The 13,067-nt window shown below is 31.4% G+C and overlaps 1 protein-coding gene across 3 annotated transcripts in view; it reads left to right on the top strand.

Annotated features, from left to right (window-relative positions):
- The window catches only part of LOC129226097 (endothelial cell-selective adhesion molecule-like), a 132,665-nt gene that overhangs the window by 32,180 nt on the left and 87,418 nt on the right, over nucleotides 1–13,067 (top strand). The window lies entirely within an intron of this gene.

Raw genomic sequence — 13,067 nt, 5'->3', positions numbered from 1 at the left:
ACCTAGTCAGAAACTAGAAGACTAGTTCGGTTTTAGAGTAGTATGCATTTCAGTAGTTTTACGGACGGAGAGGCAATTTGACGAAATTGAAAGTAGGTTTTTTTTAATGAAAATTAATAAAATATTTATTACGCTGTACAACTCACTTCAAGGTAAGTTTAATGGTTTAGTTACATTGGATATCGAGCTTGATTTAGCTAAAAAGATCGATTTGAGACACTGAATCAGAAAATCTGCAGGGTTGAAATTCAGAAAAAAAAAAAAAAAAAAAACTTACGGAGTTTTTTTTTATCTTGACCTGATATTTAGAAGTAAAAAGTTTTGTACTGAATTCTAATTTTCTGGCGTTTATCTTTTTATTTTTTTTTAATTTGTCTTGTTTTTTTTCCTTTCCAACATAACCAAACTTTGCCTTTTTAGAACTATAAAATATCTGCTTTGAAAAAAATTCATTCTGAACCCATTTTTGTTTCTTTTCCTTTCTGCTAAAAATTATTAATTACTGCAGCAGAACATATGTTTTCCTGCTCTAAAATTATGTATTGGAAAAGTTACTGCTAGTAAGTTTGTTTGCAGCAATTTCAACCCTTACAGAGACACAGTTTGAAGAGCAGAAAAGCACGATTTTTTTTTTTAAATCAGACCTTCAATTGAAGGTTGCACTATTAGAATCGGCTTTCTTTTTCTCCTAAATGAATTTTTACAGACTCGATAGAATACTGAACTATTGCTACAAATCAATATTGAATAGAAAAGATAATAATACCTCAAAACTTTCGTAAAACGCAAACAGTTAATTAATAACTCAGCAAGTTGTCATAAAAGTGTGTATTAAATACAAGTGTTGCATAATTGCATTCTTTTTTGATGATTTTTTTTCAAACGTTATCTGTTTGTGTATATACTCGTATTAAAAAAAAGTCAGACCATGTAAAATGTGTATTTTTACTATGCATACAGATACTGTACTAAAAAAATTATTAAAAAAGCAAATCAAAACAAAAAAAAAAAAAAGACAGAAAAAAAGGGGAAAAAAAAGAAAATAAATGAGCTCAGTAGTTTAGAATGTTATATGTTATTAGGTACTACTGAATAACTACAACATTAAAATACTTTCATAATCGGCACACACTTAAGACAAATCATAAATTCAAAAGCAGAATTGAAGGGAAATCAGTCGGAACCCATTCAGATTTTACGGGGGTCCTTGGTTGGTCAAAAAGGATGAGCCCCGACTGTTGATCCTTCAATTCTGCTTTTGAATTTATGATTTGTCTTTGTATCGATTATAAAACTATTTCAATGATGTAGTTATCTAGTAGTACTTAATAACATTCTAAACTACTGGGCTAATTCTTTTCTTTTTAGTTTTTACGCAGTCTTTTTTTTTTTTTTTTGTACTTATTTTTTATTTTACAGTTTTAAGTTAATTTTCTTTGACTTAGTTATGATTATAAGACGGTAAATGTCGCAATCTTGTCATTTCATTGAGAGAGTTTATACCGCAAAGATTATTAAGCAAGTTGCGGTGGTCTAAACTACTGATTACTAGTAATCCAATGAACCTAACTCGGCTCAAAATTACATATGCTATTATATATATATTGACCTTCAGCAAAAATGCAAAAACTTAAGTCAACCACAGTTCAGTTCAAAGTAGTTCCATGTAGCTTGTGTACAGTTACACCCCAGCCAGGGGCGTGCACAGAAATTTTGGGGCCCGTCACAAATGACTTTTCGGGGCCCCTCCATATTGATTACCCTTATATTTCACTGCTAGTTTTAAAAATATTAGTCCCCCTTCAGGCTCGGGCCCGGGCCAACAGGTGTCCCTTCCCTTCCCCCTGTTCACACCCCTACCTCAGCACAATTTAAATGGGAACATTTTTCGTTCTACTTTATACCCTGACCACAAAATACATTGAATTCTGTTGTTGATGGCTCGATTCTGACCTCTACTCTAGGAACATTGTTTTTAATTTCTTTGTCAAAAGCAAAAACAAATGCAACAAAAATTCGACAAAAACAATTGCAACATGTTAGAAACCAAAATCGACTTAATTATAATAGTCTTTCACCCACGACAAAGAAGAAAATGTTGTATAGCACTGCGAAAAAAATGGAGGACTATCGCAAAAGTCCGGACTCAGATCAAAATCTGTATAATAGATTTAGTAAACAAAAAATGCAGACAGTAAAAACACGTACTTCGAAATCACCAACGATTGACATCTATGACGAACCACGCATCTCAGATTCATCTCCCACGACACGATCCCGAATTGACAATATGGCAACTAATTGTTGCTATGGTGAATTTTGATTACTGTAATGTATTTAGTGGAATTTGCAAGGTTAAGAAAAATCGATTGACGTAAGAATGATCAAAATTGGATAAGGCGTTTAGCCTCTGCAACGCCGCATAGGAATAAACAAACATACATACATGGACTCATAAACACATTACCCTCTTTTGCGTCGCGCACGAGCAGCCGGATAAAAATAGAAGCGAATCATGATTTTTTATATTTTTTTAAATATCATGATTAAATTATTTTTCGAAGTCACTGCTAAATATGTAATTGTGGTATTTGTTTCGAATTTTTGGCCCTCTCACCCTTAATCTACTTGAGGTTACCATATATAGGGTAGGCCGGGGCACGTTTACACAGTGCCCTTTTTTCAAAACGAATTATAACTGGAGAGCCAACAGTCATAACATATTGATGCTGCTCCCTAGCAAATATCGTCACAAGTTTTTTAGCATCAGTCGAGCTTGGGTCTAGCATGCAGAAAGAATAATCTATTTTTTTATTAGGCCGAGTAAATTTTGATTTGAACGTTTTGAAGCTTATTGAGAATCAATAATACTTAGTTAAGAAGGAACAAATATATAAAAATTAGCAGAATTTTATCCTTTTTTGAGAATTGTATTTGTATGAAATGAAATGTTATTAAATTTTTTTGCACGTAAAAAATAAATCCAAATTTGGCGACGGGGCAAGTTTACGCGTTGACGTCTGAGCATCTTTACGCACGTTCTTACTGTGTCTTACTTCTAAGCGTGGCCTGACGATTTTTCCGCTCCAAACTGTCTCAAAACGTTTTAGTATTTTCAGGCTATTTAGTTTTGAAAATTACTATTTAGTTTTTAATTGAGTTACAAATTCGTATCTTGTAGCTTACAATCATGTAGTGCTATCTTCGTGCCCTTTCAGCTTTTACTTTATACACTATTCTGTCTGTAACAAATTTACTTTATTTATGCGTTTAAAAAAAATAAACAGAGCGTGTTTTCGATTAAAATGGCTGTAAAACATGTAAACAAAGTCGAAAAACTCAGTAAAACTAAGTGTCAAACATGTAAACTAAGTTTCAATATATCCTTACATTGCTATTAATGTCAAATATTTAGTCATCGTGAAAATATCTTTCGAGAGGTATTAAAATACGAAGATCAAGAAATGTAGGTGAAATTAGACTTAAACGTCATTTATCTCGGACTGGAAAATTCGATGCTGACACAGATTGAAAAAAGCTCCATGCGACTTAATTTTTGTTCAATATGCTTCACATTTCAGAATATGCTACTTTGGTAGTAGTTTGATAAAACTGGGTATGCATTAAGGTTTAAGAGAATTTTATGTTGCTTAAAAATATTAAAGTTTTGATTTTTATGTAATATTCGCAACAAAATCTATTGCTTTACGCGAAAAAAAATATTGTGCAGTTAATAATGGAACAATCCTTAAATGGATACCCAAAGTTCTTGGCAATGCTCTGTTCTCTGATAAAATGCAAATTTTTTGAGAAAAAAGCAAAATTTGAGTCGCGTGGGGCATTTTAAAATTTTTATTTTAAATTTCAAAATTTTTAATTTTACGTTGCATCTTTTTTGCTTGATATTTTGCATGCTAATAAACTTTCTAACTTCTATGCTCAGTTTCACATTTCAAAATTAATAAATAAAGGAAAAAGCTTTCAAGATCCACCGTCCCCTTAATGTCAAAAGTTAAGCACGGAAAGAAAAATGTTAAGTTCCGGAAATCTAATCTGCATTGGCAATACAAGGACTCCGGTAAGGACCTGTTTCTCAAACTCTTATTTTAAGAGGGATAGACAAAAGAAGCCCCCATGGGTCCCACATTTTGCCAGATCATGCTGAGGGCCCTCTTGAAATTTTGTGAGTTTTACAGTTAAAAATAGGTTTTATCCCACTTTTCTTATACCAAGCCCCATTTCCGACTCCCAGTGCACATTATGGGCACGTTTGAAACGCTTTAATTTCCAAAAAGTGTTCCGGCTTCCACAATGTGTGCTAAAATGGGTGTCCGAATATGTTCCATTGAAAAGAAAGTGTATTTCAAGGACTTCAGAATCTGATCCGAAAATTTACCAACTGTGTCCCGCTCAGGATATTTGCAAAATCAAAAATGAGAAACACAGTTGAAAAAAAAAATGGGGGGCACATTTGAGAACAGATTAGGAAGAGTCTGAGCCATTGAGGAGATGAAATGGAAGGAGTTTAGACTTTCATTCGTGAAGGAGAGCACCCAAGTCACGTGATTGATTTTTAAGAAAAGCATTGGAAGAAATCAAGTTTCTTTCTCTAGTTTCACTCAAAACGTGTCAACCATTCGTCGTTGTTGAGTCAGTTGGCTTGAGGTCTTCGCCCAAGTTTTTGATACGTCAATGATTAAACTTGCTACCTTCATTTACTAATTCCCGCTCTAAGATCTGAGCACACTTGTAAAATCATCTCATTCTTTCGTACACATCTGAGCAACAACTGAAGATACCAATCCTGATTCCAATATCTGCTTTATAAAACCGCAATGTCTGCAATTTCCTAAATTGAAACATAAAATTTAGAAAATTTATCGAAAAAAATCCACGTAAACGTGCCTTGATATACCCTATATTTTGTATATGATTTTATTTTAAAGTGCTCTTTTTTATTCACAAGACTCATTGAATATTTATCGGTTTGTATTTGTGAGCATTAAGCCTTTAATGCTTTTTTCCCGTTTATTTGATTTTTACTGGAAAATAAGCTGAAAATGAGCTTTAGATAAGAATTAAGTTATCACATATCGCTGTATATAGATGAGACAAGATTTGCATATTATACCCTTTTCCCTATATGTATATGTGTATAACTACAGAACTGCACTCTTTTAATTATCGAATTTCTGAAGAGTCTGTAGTTGTCCTGTTTAATTGCTATGTTCCTCGATTTCGTTGCCATTAGTTGATTACATTTTTGTAAAATGCTTTGAAAGTTCTTTTACTTGTTTTCCTTCGTTTTAATATCCAAAACTTTAATCTCGATAAGAGTTGTTGCAAAGTTCTTATAATTTCGCAATCCTGACGTTTACATGAACTCTCAAGTTACATTTTTTATTCTAAAATCCTTTGAAGAATACAGAAACTTTCATTAGTCCGATCCGTATTAAACCGTACTTTTCTTAATCAGAAAAGTCATTTAGATATACATACTGTATAAATAAAATGCTAGGAGCCGCATTAATGTATTTTTGTTGGCTGTATTTTATGCTTCTGTAATGAATTTCTGTTATTTTTTCTTATGTAGTTTTGCATTTTATTCTCTAGAATTAAAAAGCGATTTTCACTGTGTACGGTAGCTGTTTACAATGCAGTATGTATTATCGAGGTTAAATGAAGATAGAATTTCAATTGTAGGTGAATTTATGAAGCATTGTTCCTAAAAATGCAAGAACTGTCTGTTTTTTTTTTGTCTTAGAAAGATTTATGATTTTTTTAAAAGCAAAATCTGTGCCTGATGTCCTCTCTGTTTCGCTTGGAACTCAACAGCAGAGTTCGCCTGCAGCATGTTAAACTGAAATATCCGTGGTTTAATTTTAACTTTAGAGAAGGGGACATTTAGCCGGTTTTTATTTAAAAAGTTTTAAGGGGCAAAAAAAGCTGTAAAACATTTGTTTATTAAATGAGAAATGTATTAGGGGTATGTAAGTAGTAAAGAGTCGGAACGAATGTCACAGTGCAAGGAATGGGACATCTATATTTAAATCGAAATGAAATGAGAAAATATTTCTACCTTAACCAGTAGATGTAGCTGCATTGAACTCGTTCATGATTGTTACATCTACTGGACAAGCTAAAATAGCGTTTCACATTTTATTTCGGCATAAAGGAAGGTATCCCAATTTTTACAGCTCTCCCCTACATATATTACTGAATTCGTACGAGTGAATTTACTAATTTTCTAATTTTATACATCACACACATTAAAATACTGTATACTTCAATTTATTCAATATTTTGATTCCTTGTACTATTAAAGATGTATTTGTTTTCACTTTAGGTGATTGACATCAAAACTAGCTTGACATTTTCACATAAATATATATCTTGATATGCAAGCATAATTTCATTCATGATTTTATTTGGATTTACTAAAAGTTTGTTGCTCCCAGTTTTATCGCAACTCTTATCGTAAAGTTGGGGAATGTGGGGCAAAGTGAAATAGTTAAGATAACTTATTTTTTCCCAAATGAACAAGTTGGAAATTTGTTCTGAAAATTACGGTGTATAAAGAAAGAACAATATATTTAAAAAAAACTTGCACTGAAACATTGTTTTTTATTTTTTGGTAAGAGTTTTGTATACCTCCAAAAAAAAAAAAAAAAGGAAATTTTTCAGTTCTTTTTTTCATGGGGCAAAGTGAAAAATAAAAATGAAGAGTGAAGTGAAAAAAAGAAATTTCACAAGAAAAAATTTTCTATTCGATTATTAAACATATTTTTGAACAGATAAATGAGTGAACAAAAGAATTAATGAAATAATTAGAGGAAAATGAAACAATATTTTTTTCTTGACTGGAATAGACTGTATGTGTTGCTGCATAGTTAAAATATTACTAGTCAGGCAGCGCTAAGAGCATAAAAAATATTTCACCTTTTCACTTTGCTTCACATTCCCCTACAGCAGTAAAAGTATTGTAAAGCTTACCCATAACTGTTTTAAAGTGAATCAAGTATTGAAAAAAACATTCTTAGTACTGAAATTCAACATGGGTAAAAACAACACATTTTCAATAACGACACATTTCTTCCTGTTAGTCTTAGCATTTTCCCCCAAACAGCTTGACCCAACTATGATTTCCCAAATGGCTGGAAATACGAAAAACAATTCACCATCTAACAATGAAACCACAAAAAATACCACTTAATGATGCAAGAAAGGCAAAACTTCGTGAGGTAAGTGGAATTTGAAAATCTGGGAAAATTGCCAGACATTTTTCTTCCTACTGCGAACGAAGAGTTTCTTTGAGGAACTCAAGATTAGGAACCCATATCTCTTAATAATGAAAGTGCAAAAAGATCACTTAGATTATTCGATTTCCTTGGCTCTATCTTCGGAGATTAAATGTCCCACAGAAGGAAATATCTTTGTTACTTCATTTCTTTTGATTTGGCTTTCATTACCGACTTCTGCAATCCAAACTAATTAAATGTTCTATTCCATACTTCAATTAATTTTCTTCTTTATACATACACACACACACACACACAAACGCTATATATATATATATATATATATATATATATATATATGTATATATATATATATATATATATATATATATATATATATATATATATATATATATATATATATATATATATATATATATATATATATATATGTATATATATATATATATATATATATATATGTATATATATATATATATATATATATATATATATATATATATATATATATATATATATATATATATATATATATACTCACACACACAATCTTTACTAATATTATAAAGAGAGAGGGCGGATTTTATGTGTTTATATGTTCGAGGTAACTTCCGGAACCAATGCACCTATTTGAAAAATTCTTTCACTATATGAAAGGTGCTTTCTTACCGACAACCAAACGGCACGACCTTGAGGGTCACGGATTTGGACAAAATTCTAGATATAGGTTCATTCTCGCTAGATATGACTCAGGTACAGCGGTTTGACTGCACAGGTCCTAGTTTGGCTGCAACGAGAGTGCAAAGTTGCTAGTTTGGTCCCAGAAATGCAATGGCTTTTCCATTGGAATTTCAGACTTCGACACAATGTTCGTTCTCCCAACACATTTTGCCTCTTTTGTTAGTACAACAAGTAGAAGGAAGAGCACCTATTTATTTATTGGCATCATTTAAATTACTTGATAAGTCAAAACATTTTTTTATGTGTCATGTGCAATAAATCGGAGTTTTTTTTTCCTCCACTTCCGTTTTTTTTTTTTTTTGCTTATCATTGTGGAATATCTTTGACAGCAGACGATAAATATCCAGTTTAACTAAATGTTTTTATTAGAAAAACGATAAATACTTTTTACTAGCAGACGATTAATATTCAACGAAAACAATTAATTTCATTTGCAAACGATAAATATCCTGTAACTATGGTATTTTGGCAATCACGTTTATGAAATTAAAAGTAGAATCCAATTTAAATTTGAGAACTACTTATGAAAAATTAGTATGCAAAGTAATTAATTCAAAAATAAGTGCATGCAAGTGATTCGCACTGGAGTATAATTGCGGAAAAAGGAGTAAAAATTGTTAATTCTAAAGGAAACTGCATTGCATTTCTGGGTACACATTATCAACTTTAGACCCCCGTTGCCGCCGAACTAGGGCCTATGCAGTCAAACCGCTTTACGTGTGTTCATACCTAGTGGGAATTTACCTATATTTAGAATTTTGTCCAAATCCGTGACACTCAAGTTCGTGCCGTTTGGTAGTGAGTAACATAGGCTATAATTCGATAAATAGTTTTTTTTTTAATTCAAATTTAGGCCCAAATTTCACGTAAATTGACTATTATTGGCTATTAAAGGGGTGAAAAATAACTTGCACATATTAATATTATATATCTTTAAAAAGGGTAGAATTTTCTGCGTTCTAAACAATTTATTTCAATGCTCTAACTTAATTACGGCGAGAGTAATTTGCGTTTTTAGCTCGAACGTTTTTAAGCTTAGCTGAAATTTAGGCACTACTTTCTTCATTAAATCTATTAACAAAAAGTGAAGGAATTGTCCCACAGTTTTTTTTCTGACAGCATTGGAAAAAGCGAGATTTTTTACTCCAGATCTCTCTCGACCTATGGTCAAAAAAATTAGCTTCTATCTTCAAAGGAAGAAAAGTTACAAGCGTTTTTAAATCAATTTCGAAATATGTCATTTTGATTCAGGTTGTCAACCATTTTATTTTCGCGTTTTCATGGTTACGCTTTTTGAATCCATTGTTCATTTTCTTACTTTGCATCTGATTTCTTAAACTTATTTTATTTCATGTTTCCATGGTTACGCTTTTAAAATCCATCTTTCGCATTTCAATTTCTTAAAAGTATTTTAACATCTGTCGTCATTGTTTGGAGGGGTAATTTTGAATGGTGTTTTTTTTTCTTATATTTAAGTTATTCTTTAAGTTATAAAGTTATTCTTTTAATTAATTTTTGAATATATGTCACTTGACACAAATTTTGTTCTCAAGGTAGACCGGGCAAAGCCGGGCAACGCAGCTCTTAATATATAAAGATTTGAAAGCTACTGTTTATGTGATTTTATACCTTTTTGTTTGTTTGGCGAAACATTTATTATTGCCAAAGAAAATACATCCACTTCACTCGCAAAAGGTTGGTTTCGGGTAGCGTGGTCGCTTGGCACGTTAGGCGCTGAACAGATTCAATCTAGGATTATTGTTTTAAGGCAACCGTTAATGTAATTCATTGTTTTGGCGATTTGTTTTGAAAGAAAAGGAACTTTTGATTTGTTTCTATCCGAGTGAAATGTATGACATTTTCTTCTTTTTTTCTGACGATGTTTTTTGAATGTTCCACGGGATGTTTTTTTTTTCGTTAGACGGATGGATTATGATAGCGTGGTTGATGGGCAAGTTTGGCGATAAACAATAGAACTGCGGAATTATTTTTACATTTGAAAGATATTATTTGATGTCTTTTTCTGTTTATTTGGTGAAATATTTTAAATTGCAGTAAAAACCGCGTCACTCGCTAAATAGAGTTTTAATGCAACTGTAAATCTAATTTAATGATTTGACAAAAACTTTTAAATTCCAAAGAAACTTATAACAAATCCTAGACAGCTAAATTTTCAATATTAATTAATTTTATGTCAAGTATGTTTAATATTAAAATATTATCTTGTTCTAAAAAAGAGAACTAACCAAAGGTCTTTCTTCTTACAATCTAGTTGGTTAAATACTTACATTTTGTATTTTAGTCTATTGAATTTAGAATGAAATCACAGAACATGAAAGGCTTTAGGAGAAAGTGATTAAGATAATTATACGATTGTGCAACCCCTATAATTATCACAAATTTCGAAAATATTGACCAATGCTGCGGTGTTTCTCAATACTGAATAGTCGTAAGGTAATTTGGATTTCACTTGGTGTCACAAATCCAATTTATAAACCTTTTAATCCTATTCTTACGCAATGTAATTTAATTACTAATTATCGGCTTTCAAGTCTATAACTAAACTGAGCATTTGGCACGCAGAATATTTGATCATCTATCTGCAGTTTCACTACCTTTCTATTCATATTTATTTCACAAACATATTTCTCCGAACAATTTCCAGACCTTTAACATTGGAAGCATTTTTATTATAAATGTCACATTAATTCATAAATTAACTTCCATAATAATAGCACCGAAATATATAATAAGTTTATTTTATGACAGTTGACCAAAAATATTACCATGAAAACACATTTAATATCCATCAAACTTTTGTGCATTTAACAGATTAAGAAAGCACGCGGACAAAATAGAAAACACAATTTTGAGTAGTTCTTTTAATTCAACATTCGGTATAATTATGGATCTAACGAAAAGTAGTTGACAAAGAATGCCCTATTATGTGTCGTATGATTCCTAAGGGAGTTGGGGCTCCTACTTAAGGATCGATGAAACGTTTTCCGTAACAAAAAAAGACCTTTTTCAATGCACATAAACTGTAATTTTCCAAATGTTTATCTCTGGATCATATTCATAGATATTTATTTAATAGTGACCAAATAATTTATCTGCTACGGCTAAGATCATTTCTTAGACATTACCATCAGTATTTATATCAGGAAATACACGATGACTATGGATAATGGTCTGCGGAGAAGAAATCTAATTAAAAAAAAGGGCACCCTTTGCTTGAAAATAATTCTTCAGATATAAACCATACCAGACAGTTAGAACAGTTAGTAATCCAACGTTGTGAAGCACAAAAATTGCAAAATTATTGCAGACACGTGTTTCGGTGTTACAAGGAACACCTTTTTCAATGCTAAGAAGTGTGAGCTTCTGGATGAAAAGTCATCCAAGAAAAGCAACATGATGGAACAGGAGATAGTATAAATATCAAAAAATAGAAATTAAACAAAAACAAAAAAGATAAAATGACACCTGGAGGCATAATTTATTATATAATTTTTTGCTTTCTTATTTCGTTTTGTGATTAACTAATTTCAATATGTTTATCCTTCACTTTGTTTTTTCCTGCATTTCTCTATTTGATACATTGCTTCCATACATAGTTCTTGAAAAATTTATTACTTAACGGTTTTTTCCTGATGGAATTATATAATAAATTATGCCTCCAGGTGTCATTTTATATTTTTTGTTTTTATTTAATTTCTATTTTTCGATATTTATACTATCTCCTGTTCCACCATGTTGCTTTTCTTGGATGACTTTTCATCCAGAAGCTCACACTTCTTAGCATTGAAAAAGGTGTTCCTTGTAACACCAAAGCACGTGTCTGCAATAATTTTGCAATTTTTGTGCTTCACAACGTTGGATTACTAACTGTTCTAATTTTCAGCACAAAGGTATTTATTCATTATTCATTATTCATAACATATCAGAGAGTGTTTTTTACGGATAAATATGGGGCCATGTTTAAAAACAACCTTTAACAAATAAAAATTAAGAATAAAATCTACGATTCATTTCAACCAGTACTGGAATGATAAGGATTATGATAGGATGACTACTTGTACGATTGTTATTAAACCTAGATGAAACAAGAACAAGTTGTGAATGCAAAAAATCAGTAATCCAACGTCAGAAAGCACAAATATTGCAAGATATTGCAGACACGTGTTTCGGTGTTACAAGGAACACCTTTTTCAATGCAAAGAAATGTGAGCTTCTGGATGAAAAGTCATCCGAGAAAAGCAACACGGTGGAACAGGAGATAGTATAAATATCAAAAACTAGAAATTAAACAAAACAAAAAAGATAAAATGACACCATGGAGGCAAAATTTATTACATAATTCCATCAGGGAAAAAACCGTTAAGTAATAAATTTTCCAAAAAAACCCATAAACAATGCAAAAAGTCCAAAAATGAAACCACTCTGAATAAATTAGCAATAAATTTACCAGCGGGAAAAACTATGTATGAAAGCAATGTATCAAATGGAGAAATGCATTTAAGAACAAAGTGAAGGATAAACATATTGGAATTAGTTAATCACCAAACGAAATAAGAAAGCAAAAAATGAAAAAAATAAAAGTAAGAAATGTACGACGTTTACATAAAAAATAATATAAAAACTAAACCAATTTTAACAAAGGATTCCACACAGAAGAAAAATAGGGAATTGCAGTAAGATCATTGACTAAATTGGAACGGTTCCTCAGGATGTGGAAAGATTCCCAAAAATCAAGATCCAACGAATTGGGGCATTTTTGGATAATTTGATAAGAGTTAAAATCAAAAGAATGATTTGATTCCCAACAGTGTTGGGCAATACTGGATTTATTCAGCTGTTGTTTCCTCACATAGTTTTGATGTTCTTTTAACCGAAATTTCAAAGAACGGCGGGTCTGTCCGATGTATCCGAGTCCGCAATTGCAAACAATTTTATAGATCCCACAACAATTAAGAGGATGAATAGGATCTTTAAGAGAAGAGAAAGAAAGTTTATTAATAGGAGAAAATACCACTTGGAATTGGAATCGCTTCAGAATCTTAGCAA

Source organism: Uloborus diversus, chromosome 7 (assembly GCF_026930045.1).
Source record: "Uloborus diversus isolate 005 chromosome 7, Udiv.v.3.1, whole genome shotgun sequence".
Taxonomy (NCBI): domain Eukaryota; kingdom Metazoa; phylum Arthropoda; class Arachnida; order Araneae; family Uloboridae; genus Uloborus; species Uloborus diversus.
The sequence above is the reverse complement of the archived record's forward strand: the minus strand, read 5'-3'. Positions and strand labels throughout refer to the sequence as shown.